The 18,972-nt window shown below is 43.4% G+C and overlaps 1 protein-coding gene across 1 annotated transcript in view; it reads right to left on the bottom strand.

Annotated features, from left to right (window-relative positions):
* Nucleotides 1–2,070: 2,070 nt before the first annotated feature.
* Nucleotides 2,071–18,972, bottom strand: part of MORN1 (MORN repeat containing 1) — a 135,840-nt gene continuing 118,938 nt past the window's right edge. The window contains exon 15 of the mRNA XM_077931327.1: nt 2,071–9,386. The gene's annotated coding sequence lies outside the window, so the exon portion shown is untranslated. The remainder of the gene's footprint in view (nt 9,387–18,972) is intronic.

Here is an 18,972-nt window from a genome sequence, read left to right as displayed (position 1 = left end):
GCATTGCCAAGTAGCCCATCCTATCTTTGCTTACTGAATGAAGTATGCAGCATTCTCTTGCTGTGTGTAAGGATTTTTCACCCCTCCAGGGCTTTGGGCAGAGGTATTTCCCAGTCCTGCTGCCGGGTTCGTTCTTTAAGTTGAGACCTTCTGTATGCAAAGCAAGTGCTCTGCCACTGGGCTGTGATCCATCTCCCCGAATCCTGTATCTTTTCCAGGGCACTGATTTTAACAGAAGTTCTGCTGCATCAGGCCAAAGGCCCATCTAGTCCAACATCCTTTTCTTATAGGGACCCAACAGATGCTTCTGGGAAGCAAGCAGGACCTGGGTGCAACAGTATATAATCTCCCCACTTGCAATTCCCAGCGAATGGCATTTAGAGGCATTCTGCTTCTGACAGTGACAGCCTCTGACAAGATTCTCTTGTCATTTACGGAAGTCAGCACGCGGCTGATTGCCTGCCTCCTCCCTCAATTTTTGAGCACGGCTGAAACTTTCCTCTGCAGCCGTTTCCACATTTGGAAAACCAAACCCCTCCTGCTCCGACTCCTTACTTGGAAACATCAAAAGGCACAGAATCTCTTTGCTGGTTCATTGTGGAGGGAAGCTGACCTCTTGGGTTGGGGAAAGCAAATGAAACAGTGACCTGGGACTTGCCAAGTCTCCCTCCCTCCTCCTTCTGTGTTTCATGATGCTTCCCCCTCCCTTTTCTTTCCTCTCCCAGCTGGATGGGCTTCTCAGAATGGCTAATGGCTGCCCTGCCTCCCCCCGCCCCCCCCCATCATAGTGCTTCATCCGTAACGTTAATGGCTCAGATGCCGGAATCCGGAAACCAGGCTGCTTGCCAGCTGTTTGAGTCGTCTTTATTGCTGCTACTTATGAGATAATTGGCCTGTGTGGCCCTGGTAGCAGCAGCGGCGTTTGTGGACAATTAGCTTCTTTGCAGGGAAGAATAGGCCTTGATTCTGGGAGTCCTTGAGCCACTGGGCTGTGACTGTTCCCTTCCTGCTCCAAAATCTGCAAACCACAGCTTGGCATGCGCTGAGGTTGCTTGGTTTTCCGCGAAGAAGAAGAAGAAGAAGAAGAAGAAGAAGAAGAAGAAGAAGAAGAAGAAGAAAGACAACAAGCTACCAAGGTGGCCAGATGCAAAAGGGATCAGGGCTCTGGGAATTTCAGAAGGTGAGGCTGATAGAGATGCTTGAGGAATTTGATTTCCGTGAATTCGGAAGTGAACTGTCCTGGCTTCCGCCCCCAAATGAAGCAGCAGGTGCTCTTACTTGTAAGAAAGGAAGCAATCTTCATTAAAGCAGAGTAATGGTACAGACTCAGCAGCAGGAGCTAATCCGTTCCCAGAGCCCTCGCAGGGTAAAGCGTTGGTGGTGATGTTGCTGGCCTAGGAGCAGCGGACAAGGTTCATGAGTGCAAGAACAGTGGATGGGAGGTGAGAAGTTGTTACAAGAAGTTTTCCATGCCCTTCCCACCAAGCTTTAAAACTGAGGTGGGGCACACCACTTATTTCCTTGAGTCTCTATCTCTGTGGAAATATATGGCCTACAAGTGGGTGCTACGTCTGGGTGGGGGCATCTCCTTCCTTGTCCTGAGAGTGTGTGAGACCTGCTTCCCCCTCTGCATCCTGCTTGGTGACACGAGGCTGGGGCTCAGAACTCTCCCCAGACTTTCACAGTGCTCTCCCCCACATATGGGAGGGAGCAAGTGGGACTCGGCATTGGGGCCAGATCTGTTCAGGGGGAGGGAAGGGCTTCCATCTGTTTCTGACTCATCCTCCTATTCTTCGTCATCTTCCACCAGAGTCTTCCATCCTGGATCAGATTCTGAAGGTGCTGAAGGAGTCATTCTTGACCCTGATCCACACCTCCTGGACTAATGTGTGGATCACAAAGTAATTATACTGCAGATTTTAAATTTCTTCAGAGCTATTGGCTCAAAGAAGGTAGAAAAATGCATTAAAACGTGATTTTTAGGATGATATACATTTAGAAATATGTACATTAAGATAAAACAAGTATTTAAATATGCATTTCATGGTTGGTTGACTGTAATAAATTGAATGGATTGAAATGTGTATTTAATTATACATTTTATCACTGAACTGCATATTTCAAGACAAATCTCTGTACAGATATTTATTTATTTATTTATTTATTTATTTATTTATTTATTTATTTATTTTGCAGATAAAGGAGGAAAGGGAAGGAATTAGGGATGAATGCACATGAAACTGGCATGAACCAAAAACAATCTAATATGTCCATCATAGTTGTTAGCCATGCAAGGCATATCTACTGAAACACCCACTACATAACTATTAAAGGTACAGGTATGTTTTTCAGAGACTTGTGTTGGCTGGAGGACTGCATTACCAAATTAATAGAAGAGCAAATTTCGAAGGATGGCTGCATTCTGGTCTGCATATTATTTCAGAAAGTGCAGTTAGGTGAGTTTGCCTATAAATACACACAAACATATTTGTGTCATCACTTTTGTGCAGGGACTTCTCTGTTTCTTCTCATATTGGGAAATGGCACACCCCAGGGACAATTTTACCACCTCACTGAACATGAGGTTGAATTTGCATTGTTATGCCTGATCCATATCTGCTAGAGTATTGTCTGAAGAACGAAAAGTTCACCACTTTGCTGAAACTAAGCAGGTGTGCATCTGGTCAGTACCTGGATGGTGGGTGACCACCTGGGAGCCACATGCCTGCCATGCCGGGTTCCATGACATGTAAGAAAACAAACTAATACATTACTTGCCATGCCTCTACTCTTCCTACTGGTGACGTGGAACAAAACTTGGAAATGGATGTTGTGTTTACTGTTAATTGCCTCCGGGGGCCTCTCCATGCTAGAAAAAGACTCCAAAGTTATGTCAAAAACCCATTTTCTGCAATGGTTGCTCATGTTACCTAGAGATGATACATTTGTCTTGCATCCAAAGTGGGAAGAGTGCTCCATCTCAATGCAGCATTCATGGAGTGGCAGAGGCAACACTGCACAGTGGCTGGCCTTTTTATTTGCTGTCACCAGATGTTTTGTAATGCTAACCCAGCTGTGACAGCTGAGAACTGTTTAAAGCTGGGGGTAAGGCAACGTTTTCCAAATTCTCCAGTGTTCCCTCATTCAGAGTCTTTGCAGGTTTATTATTTTTCTTTTTCTAGATAGGCCAAAGAACAGATGTGTATCAATCCTTCCCTGTTCTCTTGAATTAACACAATGCTAATTAACACTACTCCTGCTGGCAGGGTTCTCCCTCCCAACAAACAACAATGACGCCCACAACAACTCTTCTCTTGGGAGAGTTCATTTCTAGCAAGATGGCTAGTGGAAATGTCCGTTCCCTCTCTACGTCCCTTGAGACCGCTGTCTCTCTCATCCCTGCTTCTGCAATTTCCTGCACCATCGCTTTATTATGGTTCAGCTCTGCATTAGGGTATTCGTTGTTAGCCTGTTGGTCTCCAGGCCTGTTTACTTGCAGCAGGCCTTTGTATCTTTGCTTAAATGTGAGGTGCGTTGGTTGCTCAACATGCAGAGCCCTCGCAGGAGGGCAGGGGTTGAAGCCATGTTACAGCTGAGGGAGAAGAAAAGCTAAAGGCAGGCAGACTTTTAGCAGAGATCACAGAACAGCCCATTTCCCTCTGATCTAACTTCATGGCAGTTCCAGGGAGGGAGGTGCCTGATAAAACAGGGCCGACTGGGTGGCCCTGCTCCCCACCTCTTCTTCTGCTGCATCCTGGTGGAATGCTTGCTTCCATTTTATTCTTTGAACAATCCTGAAAAAGTAGGTCGGGGTGAGTGATAGTTAACTGGCCCAAGGTTACTCTGTGTATTTCTAAGGTCTGCTTCCTGTGTCCTTGCTCTTCCAACTGTCCCAAAGCCAAGAGTCAGGCAGGGAGGCCCACTTGAGAGTGTTAGGAGCTTTGTCTTTATTTTGGCTCAGCTTCCTATGGTCTTGAAGCGAGAAGGCTGGTTGTTGCTTTATTTCGGAAATGGTTTTAAAATCTGCTCTCCCACCCCCCCTCCAACACACACACAAAGGGATGAGTTCAGTCAGAGAATTTATACGGCTGAGAGTGGCTCCCTTTTGTCAGAGGAGCCGCCTCATCAGTAATTAAGTTGTTGTTCAGCCTGAGCATAATTGGTGCTGTCTGCTGACACAGTGCTTCTGCCAGCCAGATGTTGGTTGGGTTTAAAAAAAAAAAAATTCTTGGGAAGCCTCTCTGGTGGAACTATTTTTAATTGGTAAATAGAAGGAAGAGAGGAAATGAAGACATTTTCCCCCCTTCCCTTAGCAGTATTGCTGGGCACAGTGCATTCAGGACAAAGGAAGGTGCCTTATACTGAACCAAACACTTGGGACTATCTAGCTCACTCTGATTGGAAGCAGATCTTCAGGGAGCCTTTTCCAGTGTATTGAGCCTGGGACCTTCGGCATGCAAGGAAAATACTGATCTCACTCAGTAATGTCTACACCAACTGGCAGCAGCTCTCCAGGTTTCAGGCATGATCAGTCTTTCCCAGCCCTTCCTGAAGATATCAGAACCTGGGACCATTTGCTATGACTACATGGAGCTACCGTCTTCCCCCAAATTTTAAAGAAGCTGTCTTATGCTGAATCAGTGCACTCGTCCACCTAGTTCAGTATTGACTGGCAGAAGCAGCTGTCCAGGGCTTTGGCAAGGAATTTTCCCAGCCATACCTGGAGATTATAGAAATCAGACCCTGTGTCTTTATGCATATAAAGCAAATGCTCTACCACTGTGCTGCAATTGCTCCTAACAAAGAAAGCTGCAGTATAACACATCATACAGTATTGCCAGTTTTGACTGGCAGTGGGTCTCCAGAGTTTCAGGCAGGAGTCTCTTCCAATTCTTCCTGAAGATGGCAACAACTGAACCTTCTGCATGCAAAGCAGTTGCTCTTCCACTAAGCCACGGTCCTTTCCATAAAGAAATGCCAAGAGCCAAATGACCCCCTGAGATTCCTATGGTTGATTCTGAATAACACTCTTAAGTCTTGCTCACCATTTTTTTTGTTTTATATGAATATGCCTGAAGCCCCTTAACACATTCCAGCTATCATTGAGGAATCCTAGATCTCAGGACTCAGCATCACAACAGACTGTGAACCTGAAAGGATAGTAACTCTGGTAGAGCAGTGCATTGGACAACTTGGTATTTGGATGGTTCCTGGGAGTGAGAAACATAGAAAGATGCCTTATACCGGCAGCAGCCCTCCAGTATTTCAGAGAGGGTTCTCCCCTGGCCCTACTTGGAGAACTTCTGCATGCAAAGCTAATGCTCTATCACTACAGCCCCTCAAGGAAGCAGAAACTGTGGGATCCAGTACACCCAGAATTACATTTCATTAGGCCCAGACAATAAATACAATTAGATGGTGGCAGAAGGAGAGTTGAAGCCAAACCGGTGGGCAGCCAGGTACAGTTGCCCAGGGCTTTGGAGGGCTAAGCTGGCCAGGGGGAGGCACAAGGCACTGAATGCTTTTTTGTTTAAGTTTATAACTTTATTCTAACAAGATTCCCGCCCCAGCCCTCAGACAAACTCTACATGGGCCGGGCTGAAACTCAGCTGTAGGTTGCAAGCTTTGTAGACAGAAGGTACCAGGTTCAAGCCCCAACATCTCCAGTTAGGGCTGGGAATGTTCCCAGTCTAAGACAGCGGCTTCAAATCAGTGTAGACAATACAGTGGTACCTGGGGTTACATACACTACAGGTTACATACGCTTCAGGTTACAGACTCCGCTAACCCAGAAATATTACCTCAGGTTAAGAACTTTGCTTCAGGATGAGAACAGAAATCGTGCTCTGGCGGCACAGCGGCAGCAGGAGGTCCCATTAGCTAAAGTGGTGCTTCAGGTTAAGAACAGTTTCAGGTTAAGTATGGACCTCTGGAACGAATTAAGTACTTAACCTGAGGTACCACTGTACTGACTTACTGTAGATGGATCAAGGGCCTGAATTGGTATATGAAATAAGATAGGCCTTTTCTGTGACGGATCCCTGTTTGCAGAATGCTCTCCCCAGGGAAGCTTGCCTGGTGCCATTAATATAGATACACCTGTAGGAGCCAGGGAAACCTTTCCCCACCCCCCCACCAGGCATTTGACTTTTATGGCCTCCTTGAGTGGGTGGGATGTTTTAAGCCATATTTTAGAAACAGAATTGTCTTTTTGATTTTCTTTGCTTTTATGTCAGTTTTCATGTATATGTTTACTTGTTATATATTATAACTCACTTTCAGTTACTTTGGTAAAATTATGACCAATAAATTTAATAATTAATAATAAGTCAACAAGGTAAAGGCAAATCTTCAGATCCCTTCTAGCTAATTCCCTCCCCAGCACTGCATCAAGCAAAGCACAACTACTTGAGTCACTCAGGAGACTGAATTCAGCCTTCATCGTCTTCTGCCTATGAGCAGTTTCTTTCTTATGAGCTGTTATAGAGTGTGAGACGCCCCATTGATAACAATAATAAGACCAGCAGTTAGCAGTTCTGTGGTGCTTTATGGCTCTGGAGCTCACCACATGAGCATTATTTCACTAATCAGGACAAATGGAGGATGAAGCATGGAGCTGAAACTAAAGAAGCCTGGAGATGCAGATTGCTGACGCTAATGGGAACTTGCAGTGTAGGGTTGCTAGCCAGCTCAAAGTTCCAAAAATGAAAGGACACCCCAGAACCGTGATGGCTCAAATAAAAGACAAATCTCAATCAAGTGTCCCCCTAAACACGTGCATGCACCAGTTAATTGCAGAAATATTGCAAAACAACACCCTATTGATTCACAAGCCAGTAATGTCAAATTTTATTTTCATGGTAATGATTTCTGCAATGAAAAGTCCAAATCCATTAGTTTATAAGTGCACCCCCAAGATGACTTGACTCCAAATTGCATTCCTATGGCATGGGCAGTCAATGCCTCCCATTCAATTTGCAAGGCAAATCCTGAGACTGCTATGGTGGGTGTTTAATGATGGCAGAAACCAAAAGTCTTTTGATGAATGATTGTCTAGGGAGGTAGTTCTGAAGAACAACAGCAATGCCTTCTGCGACATGTTCTTGACACAGTAGCAGTGCATTGCCAGTGAATTTATCCTGGTTTAGTTTTGTTCTGCGATGCTTCCCCAATGCTACCACATTATAGTTGTCATAGCACAACCAAATGTGGGAGAGAAAAAATAAACCAGATCATTTGTGGTATAAAGAGTTAAGGTATCTAGCAGGAAGTTGCAGGATAAGTACTGCCTTTGACAGTGGAGGAAGAGCAGAGCCGTCGTGGCTAGTAGCCACTGATGACCCTCTCCTTTTAAAACCATCTAGGTTGGTGGCCGTCACAGCCTCCTGTGGGAGCGAATTCCATAGTTTAGCTATGCGCTGTGCAAAGGATTTTATTTTATCTGTCCTGAATGTTCTTCTATATGAGGAGCTGTCAGAGGATAGTATCAGCACCACCATTATCATCATTATCATCACCCGTACTAACTTGTTAAAATATGCCGCTCAAAGGCTCCAGAAGTGGTGAACGGCTTATTAAAACAAAATCTACAATAAAATGCCATGAAGAAATCAGGAAATAAAACAATATAAAATAACAAAAGATCACAACATAGAAGACCAATGTCCTCTCAAACTTGTAGGTTTTAAAGGTGCTCTCACTAACTGTACATATGAACATTGAATTTTTATTTTATTTTTTAAAAAGCTCAGCTAGAAGAATGAAGGGTAGTAGTGTAATTTTAAACTATAATTTGTTTATGCATTTGAACAAATGACTTAAATTGTATTGTTCTAAGGGTTGCTGGCCTCACTGTAATCTGTAATCTCATCTCCTGGAGAGGGCAAGGTTTTGTTTTTGTTTGTTTTACTGTTCGTTCATGATTTGCAACATGTAAAAGCAATAAAACTATTACAACAGGATAAGACAAATGAAGGGTGCTCTCGCATCCCTCCCACCCCCTGAAGAGTTATTTGCGGGTATTTGAAGGCATCGTCTATGCTTTGCTGTTCAGGTTTGGTTTAAAGACAAAGAACCCCAAGAAGGGAAAGCAGGGTTAACCTTGATGTTGTACATCGGAGGCAGATTTAGGAGAATGTGACTGGTTTGCACTGGGTGCAGACCCTTGTGGGTGCCACAACCATGATGAAGAATGGAAAGTGAGAGGCAGGCAGGAAACTGAATTCTGGCATCGCATAGTAGTCTGAGCAGGGACATAGGTTACCTAGTCAGTTTCCCTCACTATGCTCAGGTGATCTATTGTATTTCTCTTTAAATTGTAGTAATTATTTCTGAACTTGCATCTTTTTGTATAATAGATACAGATCATAGAATTGTAGAATTGGAAGGGACCCAAGGGTCATCTAGTCCAACCCCCTGCAGTGAAGGAATCTCAGCTAAAGCATCCATGACAGATGGCCTTCCAACCTCTGCTTAAAAACCTCCAAGGAAGGAGAGTCCACCACCTCTCGTGGGAGTCTGTTCCACTGCCGAACAGCTCTTATTGTCAGAAAGTTTTTCCTGACATTCAGTCAGAATCTGCTTTCTTGTAACTTGTGTTCCAGTCTTACCCTCACAGCAGGAGAAAACAAGCTTGTTCCCTCTTCCATGTGGCAGCCCTTAAGATATTTGTAAATGACTATAATATCTCCTCTCAGTCTCCTCTTTTCCAGGCTAAACATACCCAGCTCCTTCAAGCGCTTCAGATATCTGAGCATATGCAAATATTACCCAAATCTTTTGTCCATCTTTTGTGTGTGATGCATTTCCACTTTTGGGGGGGGCAATGGCTGAGTGGCTACCATGGGATGAATGGTTCCCACCAGGAGCAGCTTGCCTAGTGGGGCAAAACAGCAACAATAGCTTCCTGTCCATCATATTGCTGTGGCACACTTGGAAGAAGAAGGGCAAAGGAGCGGTGAGGTCAGGGCTGTGTATGGATGCACTGGCAGAGTCCATCTGACACTCCAGCTGGTTTAGCCTTGCAGAACTGACACTACTTCCTCCTTCCAAGTGCATCAGGAGGGATGGGGAAAACATTAATCTCAGTTCGCTTTTAAAGGCAAATTTACCTCATTCCCATTTCCTGAAACAATATGCAAACCAAAACACAGCTCTCCTTTGAAATTCTCACTTCTCTGAATTTTACAATGCAGTTCTCCACCCACATTATGTGTACTAAAAATTATTTCCTATGGTAGAATGTGTACATAAATGCATTTTATTAGGAATACACTAAAATGCTGGTTATTATTTATTCTTTTTTTGCATCAGGTGAGCAGCTTCAGACTTCCATGCTGGTTCCATTTCCAACAACACCTTCAGGGGAGATTAATTTTGTGGGGAGCCTGTATGGGAGGAAAGGGATAAACCTCACTTAATGCTGTACCCTTGGTACAGACTGAGCCCCCCGCAGCTCTCTTTGAAAAAGCACAGTGACACCAATGTGAATGTTTAACAGCTTGTCGATTGGAAACATGTTTTTCCGATGGCTAGAACTTCTCTGTCTAGAGTCACATCCATCTCATACACCTTTAGATATATATGCATTTTCTCTGTGTATGTTGTTTTAAAAACCAGTTTCAACTTGAGTGTTACTGTTGCTACAGCCTGCAAAGCAGCCAACTGTATTCAGAGCTAAGCAAAGGCAAGGCATGACATGCCTTTACTCCACATTCTGCTTTGGTGTCCCAGGTTAGAGCTCACATTCCAGCACTGAAGCAAGTTGAAGTTATTATTTGTTTTTACCCTCCTGGCTTCGAGTTCATGTTCTTCACGAACTACTTCTATTTTTAACATTTCATTGTTTTATATTTTAATATTGATGACTGTTGTTTTAATTCATTGCTTTAATTGTCAGCTATCCTGAAGATTACTTAGGCTTGAAGGGCGGGTTAGAATTGATGCTTAAAAAAAACCCAAAAACAAAAAAACCACCCACATTTCCAAGTTCACTGTGGAATATCCTGAGGCAGGAGTGATGTTAAAAGGCTCAGGGCATTCATTTTCATGTGCTAGTTTATATGTATAGGTGCAAATGTAGGACATGTTTCAGAAGGGGGAAAACCCAAAAAACCCAAATAAATAAGAGGGTGAGATATAGGACCCAGGGGGCTGAACACCCAGAGGTAAATTTTACTTTAATTGCTCTGCCCACTTTTACTGCTGGCCCTGCCCACCACTGGAATGCAGCTTCCAAAATGCTGTCCCAAAGCAGGATTCCCACTCCTCTCTTAGCCAGTGGGAGAGACCAGGGTGCTTTCTTTTTCTCTTGAGTCCCAGGTCAGATTGGGACTCGGAAGAGGAAACATATCACTCACAAAAGAGGATACAGATCTGCATGGATGTGACTAACTTAAAGCATAGGATTTAGTTACGTACAAGCCATTGAAATTAATGGACCCAAGTTAGTCATGTTCATTAGCTTCAATGGGCCTGCTCTGAGTAGAACTAGGGTTGGAGGCCACCCAGAATCTCACCATAGTGCGACAACAGTGACCAGGTGGCTTGTACACCTGCTTGGTCTGCTGTTTGTTGCTGATAACTATTTGGTGGGTAACTTCAAAGCTATTTCGTGGTAACTATTTGGTAACTATTTGCCCTTCTCCCTTCTTAGGTTCATTCTCTTTAAACTAGACTTGGACTGGAGAGCTCTTCAAGCAGAGGACTGTCCTTGGTAAAACAGTAGCATGGACATGCTACTCAGGGCTGGCATCAGGAAAGAGTCCTGCTGGGACACTGGGTCCCTGGTGCTTGCCCTGACGCTGACGCTTAAGGCACTGTGGCTGAAAATGCATTCGTGTAAACTAGTTCCAAGGGTTGTATCAAACTAAGTTTGACTCAGCACAGACCCATTGAAATTAAAAGACCTAAATAGGTTAAGTGTTAAATTTAGTGGGTCTACTCTGAGTAGGACCAGCATTGGCAACATTTCCATGGTGGGAAGTTGACTGCAGGCAAGCAGCAAGCCTCTGCCTGCTCTGGTAATTTCTCCCATGTACGTTTTGAACAGAAAAAGACCGAAAAGAGTCATCTGCAGCCAAAATTCTTCATTGTTTGCAGAGCACGGGCTTTCCATTTATTTCTAGAGAATAAGATATCTCTCTGTCTTCCCCCCTCCCCCTCCCCTTTCCCAACCTACAAAGACTTTAAGAAGAGAATGGTTTCAATTAAAAAGGGGAGAAATGTTCCAGGGAAAGGGGGTGGGGTGGGCAGAACCATGTTTTTTTGTCGGTTTCATGGAATTTCAGCCACCCATTGAGACATCACCTGCTGATTAAGAGAAAGGTGACTTATTCCTTTTTTGGAAGGGTCCCCTCTGGCTTCAGTGCACACCACCACAAAAGGAACAAGAAAACGAGGAGCAAACTTTGAAAAGCATAAACAGCAACCTAGAGGACTAAAACACAACACACAGAGAGAGACACAACCCTCCAAAACAATGATTCGTAAGCAAATCTGTTTCTAATGAAAACCAGGACAAGCTTCGTCAGAGTGGTACATGGGAAGAATCCGAAGATATTTGAAACATGATGGAACACGTCTCTGCGCCTCCCCTCTCAGAGAATGAAAGGTTAAAGGATGTCAGCTAGTGATGGCAAGAGAGCTGCTTTTCCATGTCTGAGCTTATATAACGGTGGGACCAACTGGAGGAAGGAAAAAGCTAGGCCGGATGTGAAGGAGATATTTTCTCAACAACCTCCAAACATTCTACACACACACACACACACACACCACACACACACACACACACACACACACTCCTGCCAGTAGAAAGCAGAAAAAGAGGAAAAATAAATACCCAGCCAAGACAAGGTTGTATGAGGAGAAAGAACAGTGGCAATTGGGGTTTTCTTTTTCTTTTTTTCTTTTGCTACCGCTGAGTTTCATTTTTAAAGATTTACCCACATGCAAGAAACCCATTAATATCCATGGCAACTCAAGGAATGTAGAGGAGGCTTTCAGGGTTTAGATTGGTAAGAAGAGGAACGAAGAAGCTTTCCAAGGAGAAGAAAACCAGTACACTGTGTTTGGAACACATTAATACTTGATACTGCATTTAGTCACGGAAAACTCTTACCATTGCATACACTCCACTTGTCTGGGTTTATCCCCGGTTTTCTGATATTTGTCACTGGGAAATCTTGCTTTGTCCCTACTGTGCCTTCTGGGGACACACTGGCAATTTTATTTTTAAATTAGGAAGAATTGTATAAACTTAAAAATCAAGCAATGTTCCTTTTAGTTTACAAATAGGAGTCAAAATGTTGATGGTCAGCCACCAATTATAGTCCCTAAACAGACTCCCTCCCCCTCCCGTGTATCTAAGAAAATAAATACTGGCTTAAGTCAAAATGGTTGTTTTGTGAATTGTTTTGGAGGAATCCAGTTACTTAAGCAACGGGAGACTCCCCCCCCCCCCTTTAATCAACCACAAAGAAGATTATTTGTTACTTTATGCTTAAACCTTGTTTTAAGAATCCTGCAGACAAGAGCAAATGCACTTAAAATGCTGTTTGGTAGCAATAATAAAATCACTGATAATGAAATAAAAGGGAGGGAAGACTTTTCTCTCTGCTTCAGGCTGGGGATGATGAGTTACAGGAGAACATGGGCTGTCCCAGGGTGTGTGCGTGGGACAGCTAAAGGAGGTGTTGGAAACACATGGGAGCTCAGGATTGGTGGCTGAATACGACAGCAGGAGATGGGTTCCTTGGCCACAGGCAATACCCTTTTGTGAAAGTGAATGAGTGTTTGGGAGAATGGCATGAGGTTTTTATTGGGGTTTGTGGAGTCCTAGATTAGATTTTTATTTTAACCAGGTAGTGTTGGGCTGCGTTGTAGTGTGATTCTCTTGTGCATAGGTACCATTGGGATTGTTTGGATTGGTAATCGTTGAGAGAGTGAATATTTTATTTTCTATTTTCATTTTATTTTTGGTGGTTTATTTACTGCTTCAAATTTAAAACATTTAAGTGTGAAAATGAATAAAAATATTTTTTAAAAAGGTAATCGCTGAGAGTGCAGGAAGATGTGCGCAGGTGTAGGTTGATTTAAGCATGGGTGTGTTAGCAGAGGTGAAATTATATGAATCTTCTAAAAGCAGAATCCTATTTTATAGATTTTGAAAATGTATGTATTGCATTATTTATGAATTTTGTTTTCGATGCTGTGTTGTGTCCAGCTAAATCCTACCCACAGTAGGCTCACTGAAATCCATGGGCCTATAAGGTAGTCATGTCCACTAACTTCAATTGGTCTACTCTGAGTAGGACTAGCATTGGACACAACCTACTGCATTTAATTTTATTATTTTACTTTCAAATTTTTTTGCAATCATTTCTGATGTACAGTGGTATAGAAATATTTGAGGGTTCAGCTACTGCCATGGTTCCATCTATCCACCTATCTTTTTTTTGGGGGGGGGGGGGTACTTAACTGGCCCCGAAGGGGAAGGACTAGAACAAAGGCAAAAAAAATTACAACCATTGCTCCGCCTACTTTTGCCTCTAGTCATGCTGGCCACTCACACATGGCTCCAAGGAAGTTGCCTAGAGTGGCTCCTCCCACCCCAATTCTGTTGCTTACTCTCTAGGTCCTTGGATGTCTGCCCTAAAGCCTGCTGCTGCACTGCTTGCACGTCACCTGGTTTGTAGGACCTTGCGGAGCCTTGCCATTGCCCCACATGAACTGAGCAGGCTCCCTAGAAGCAATGGCAAATGGCAGGGAAGAATCAGTAGCTCAATGGTAGAGCACCTAAATTGCATGCAGAAGATGTCCCAGGTTAAATTCCCGGCATCTCCAGTTAAAAGGATCAGGCAGCAGATGATGGGAAAAACTTTCTCTGGTGGATATCCTACAAGAGCTGCTGATGGTTCTGAGTACACAGCAAAATCATATACACTAGGATACCCCCTACAAACCTGACCACTTGTTGAGATGTCCAACATTTGTTTTATGTGTCCTTCCATAAAATCAGAACTGGGGCTGGCAATGGCACATGGCAGGGCTTTATTGGTAGTAGCACCTAGGCTGTAATCTTATCTATTTTATTATTAAATGTGCCCATCTCCTACCAAATACTGCCCAAATTTGAAGTATCTGGTTTAATATTGCAGTTGGTATGTATGAACTAGGTCTATTTGGATTCTGACCTGGGATTAATATTGCCCTTGTCTCATCTCAAGATTTTGGCTGACCTACACTTATTTAGATGATTAAGTAAAGTAATGGTTCAGATACCGCATCTTCAAATATTTTATAATATTGAGGAGGAAATCCATCTGGGCTTGGTGATTTGTTAATTCTAGTTTTCTTGGCAGTCTGTTTAACTTCATTGAAAGAAACGGGATTCTAGAAACTGAAAATCATCACTAGAAAATTTAAGAATAGAAAGTGATAGAGAAAAAAATAAGATTGATTAGCATTAAATCCAGTGTTAGTTCTAGACACAGACTAGACACATTTAAATTAGTGGTCACTGGCTAACTTAGATCCATTAATTCTAATGGGTCTACCCTTGAGCAAACCTTGGTTGAATACAATCCTCAATTTTTTTATCACAGTGAAGTGATAAATTCAAATTCCAGTAATAAAATGAAACTACTTAACTTTCTGGGGTATTTTAAATTTTACCACCATATTTCATAAATGGAATTAATCTTTCCTGTTGCAAGCCAGATACTCTTGCTAAGCGTTTTCCTGCTTTATTGCCTTTTTAAAACTTTAAGTAGGTTTTTCTACTTAAAAATTACAACAAAAGCTATTTCACACATTCTTCTAATGTATAATTATCGCCGAAGTCCCATTAATTGCCCCTGTAATCCTGAATTCATTGTTACTATGTGTACTGCTTTCTTATTTATTTATGAAATTAATTGTTCCTCAAGCACAACCCTCAGTTGTTTTAAATTTTAAGGTGTCCTCTTAGAACAACTCTGATAACTGCTTTATTTACATCCCATTTATTTGAACAGTTTACATCAGGGGTGACATTAATTTGAAAAAAATATATATTGTAGAGAACTCTACAATAATTGCTTTATGCCTCCGCTGTTTAAGTAGTATTTAAGTAGTATGGGTGGAATAACAACAACAAAAATAACACATTATCCTTGTAAGAGTTACTTGGTCAATAATAAAAAGTCAAAGTTTAACATTAGCATTAAAGAATATTCATGCAACAATTAGATGGTTGTTGCAGCTCTCTCCTAACTTTTATACTGGATTCCATTAAAGTAAATCCGCTCCACTTCAACCTGGGGAGTAGTTGAAGTGGACCGCATGGCCACCCACTCTCCTCCGGGGGAGGGGACGAAGTCCTGTGTTGCCTGGGGGATCCCGGCCGCATCAGCGACCAGCCAGCCAATCCGCTGGCTGGTGGGGGTGTGGCCGAGAACATTTAAGCTGAGGCACGAGCCAGAGGCTTCCTCTTGGCGCGCTTCCTCAATCTCCCGCCCTCCCTCCCTATTTTGCTGGTTTTAGTCATTGGCCTTGCTATGGACCTTGGTTGGTCGCCGTTGAGGGGCCTGGTGGGAATTTTTCCACTTGGCAAACTGGCACAGGCCATTTGGTTTTCGCCTACCTCATAACAACCATCACAACTTTGTTAGGGTTGCAGTTAGGCATTGTATGACCTTATGAGGGGGGAGGGGAGGTGTGGCCATCACCTGCCCCTCCAAGCTTAAGGGTATTCTGTTAAAGGAATCCGGGGGTGTGGATCTTGTCTGAAGCCCGGGGCGGGGCTAGGGACATGACATAACCCTGACGGGAACACCCGGGGGAGCCTGAATTGGTATGCATCGACAGGGCTCCCCCTACTGATGATTTACCATTACCGGACTCAGTGCACAACGGGCAGGAGTCAGATATAGTTGGGTCCATTCAATGCCTAAGCCAATACCGCTCACATTCTGTAATCAATAAATAAATAAAGTTGTGGACAAATTTTGCCCAATAACATTAACTCAATATCTGTGTCCTTGTGTGTGTTATTCTTCAACAAGGGGGTGGTTTCGGGGTCTTGACACACAATCATTTTTCCTCAAGAAAGTTCTTCAAGTTTCTTGATAAAGGGATGTTAAACTACTTCTTGATCAGAATTTGGGGCACATAAATCAGACAACGCCATATCCTGCCTTGCCTTGCTATTTTAACAATAATATACCATTCCTCATGATTTCATATTTCCTCTTGGACAACCAAGTATTTATTTTGTAAGATAATAGCAACACCGCTTTTTCTTCTTCAGTGATACCAGATAATTGCCTACCTAACCCTATTCTTGTTTAATAAAGGCATTTAACTGGAAGGGACTACTCCAGTGATAACAAATTCTCCCATCTTAATGTTACACATCCTTAGGGTTCTTCCCAGGCTACACCCTTCACCAGTTTTGTTTCTTGAACCCTCCTCAAGTGCTTTTCCTTGGCTGGAATTTGCCCTTGAGCTGTGTTAGTATCTCTCATTTGCCCCCCCCCCTCTCTCTCTCTGTGTGTGTGTGTGTGTGCGCGCGCGTGTGTGTGGTTGAAATGTAGCCTACTGTGGAATGGTAAGAGTCACATAATTTTTTCCATCTTTTTTTTTTTTTTTTGGCCTTTGGCTCTACCCACTACTAGTATACAAACCCTGGAAGGTTGCCTACAAGGGAATGTGGCTCTTGGGGCTACAAAAAAAAAAAAAAAGCTTCCCAAACCCTGATGTAGTGCTTTGCTGTAGGGTTCAATGCATTTCACATTCATGAACTCTGTAATCCTTGTAACAGCCGTGTCAGGCAGTTGGGGGTATTTTTATTCCTAGCTCAGGATCTTAGCCACTCTGCAGCATTAGCTCTCTCTACTACTGTACTAGCTCTTGTTCACAGAATGGAAACTTCTTGACCTCCCCGCCACCAATCCACCACTGTAATGTGAAACAGCACCTCTGGATTATGCAGAAATGGGTTGATGCAGATAGAATCTTACACACTCTAACTAACAGATGTGCTCCTCTAGCCTAAGTTATCTCCAGTCCTACGCAGTGCGTTTTAAAATGCTTGGCAGTCACTCAAAAATCCCCCAATTGTTGGAGTAATACATGCACTACCCCCCAAAATAAAAATATGAGACAAGAAATGGCAAATGACTTTTCTCAAGTGAGAAATACTGCTTTTCCATTTCAATGCGACTAGCAAATAACATTGCTGCAATCAGATGTCTCCTCCCAACAGATACTTCTTGAATGCAAAAAACCTGCTGTGAAGGAAAAAAGAAAAAGAAAGAATTGCATAGGTATTTGGTTTTAAAGCTACTTGATACCTGCCCTCTCAGGGTAAAAAAAAAACCCCACTCAACTTTAAAACAGGGTTTGCAAAGATAAGGCCCAGTGGCCAAATGCAGCCCTCCAACCCTCTCTATCCAGCCCTCAACCCTCTCCCCTGGCCAAATTCCTTTCCTCCAAGCACACCCTACACCAGACCTACTCTATGCCCTCCCTGAGTCTGTTACTGGCCAGAATGTCTCCTTGAACTGTGACAATGCCTCTTGCTTTGTTGGATGGAGAAGTGTGAGAAACATCTGGCTTTGCCTACTGTTGAAAGGTTAAGTCTTACATCTATTGCTCCACTCATATTTTGCATGTGGCCCCACCCACCATTGACACGTGGCCCTTGAGAGGTTGCCTATAAGGAAATAAGGCCCAAAGCCTGCAGGCATTTTCCCACCCCTGCTTTAAAGCATCTATCCCACATCCTTTCCCCTCCTCTCCTCCACTGGGGCTGCAGTGCAAGGTGGGTGGGAAAGTTAACTCTTTCCCTGACAGGCATTTTCTGGATAAAAACTGCCCACTTCTGCAGCTGCTATTTGACCTGGAAGCTGTTAACAACTCAGCTTTCTTGCAGTAAGGTGGAAACACTGAGTGCTGGCTCTGCTGCAAGCATCGGAAAAAGATCAGGGCCAAAAAAATTCATCTCTGCCTGCATCCAAATAAAATATTGTTCTCCTATAAGACCATCTTATAGTGAGTGGCTTAGCTTGTCTGAGTCATCTACAGCTTGTTGCTCTGCTAAAACCATTACCCAATGTAGCCTGTCTCTTCCCCAGCTGCAGTACGTTGCATATGTTGGTGTCGAAGTTCCTGCCTTGTGGCAAAGTGTTAAGTCTCAATGATCTTTCTAACTAGGATTGCAAGCAATGGTCCAAACCCATGAATGCTACAAGCATAATGCAAAGTGACTTGCCAAATGGGCTTGATTTGAGTGCAACTGGGATCCATGTAGACAGCTGGACTCCATAGTTTTGTGCCTAAATTTCAGTGACCCCCCACCCCGAAGATGAAAAGCTTGACACAGAGTTGGGTTCATAGGAAGCTGCCTTATACTGCGTCAGATCATTGGTCCATCTAGCTCCGTATTGTCTACACTGACAGGCAGTGGCTCTCTGAAGTTTCAGACAGGGTTTAAACATAGGGCCTAGTTGTGGTCACCTATCCTCTAAACCAGTGTTTCCCAACCTTGGGCCTCCAGCTGTTTTTGGACTACAACTCCCATCATCCCTAGCTAGCAAGACCAGTGGTCAGGGATGATGGGAATTGTAGTTCAAAAACAGCTGGAGGCCCAAGGTTGGGAAACACTGCTCTAAACACAGGAAGTTGCCTTAGCATACGGCTTTAGTTCAGTATTGTCTACTCTGACAACAGCTTTCCAAGGTTTCAGACAGGGTTTTCTTCCAGCCCTATATGGAGATGCCAGGGATTGAACCTGGGACCTCTTGTATGCAAAGCAGTTGCTCTACCACTGAGCTATAGCCCTTCATTAGTTGCTACTGGGCTTGACACTTAACAGATCTGTGCCTGCTCAAAAAGGACAAGCATGGTACTAGGTCAATATAGTACAGTATTGTGTTTTAATTTGTTGGAACCCAATCAGATGGGTGGTAAGTAAGTAAATAAGTAAATAAA

This window comes from Podarcis muralis, chromosome 7 (assembly GCF_964188315.1).
Source record: "Podarcis muralis chromosome 7, rPodMur119.hap1.1, whole genome shotgun sequence".
NCBI lineage: Eukaryota > Metazoa > Chordata > Lepidosauria > Squamata > Lacertidae > Podarcis > Podarcis muralis.
This window is presented reverse-complemented; position numbering and strand designations above follow the sequence as displayed.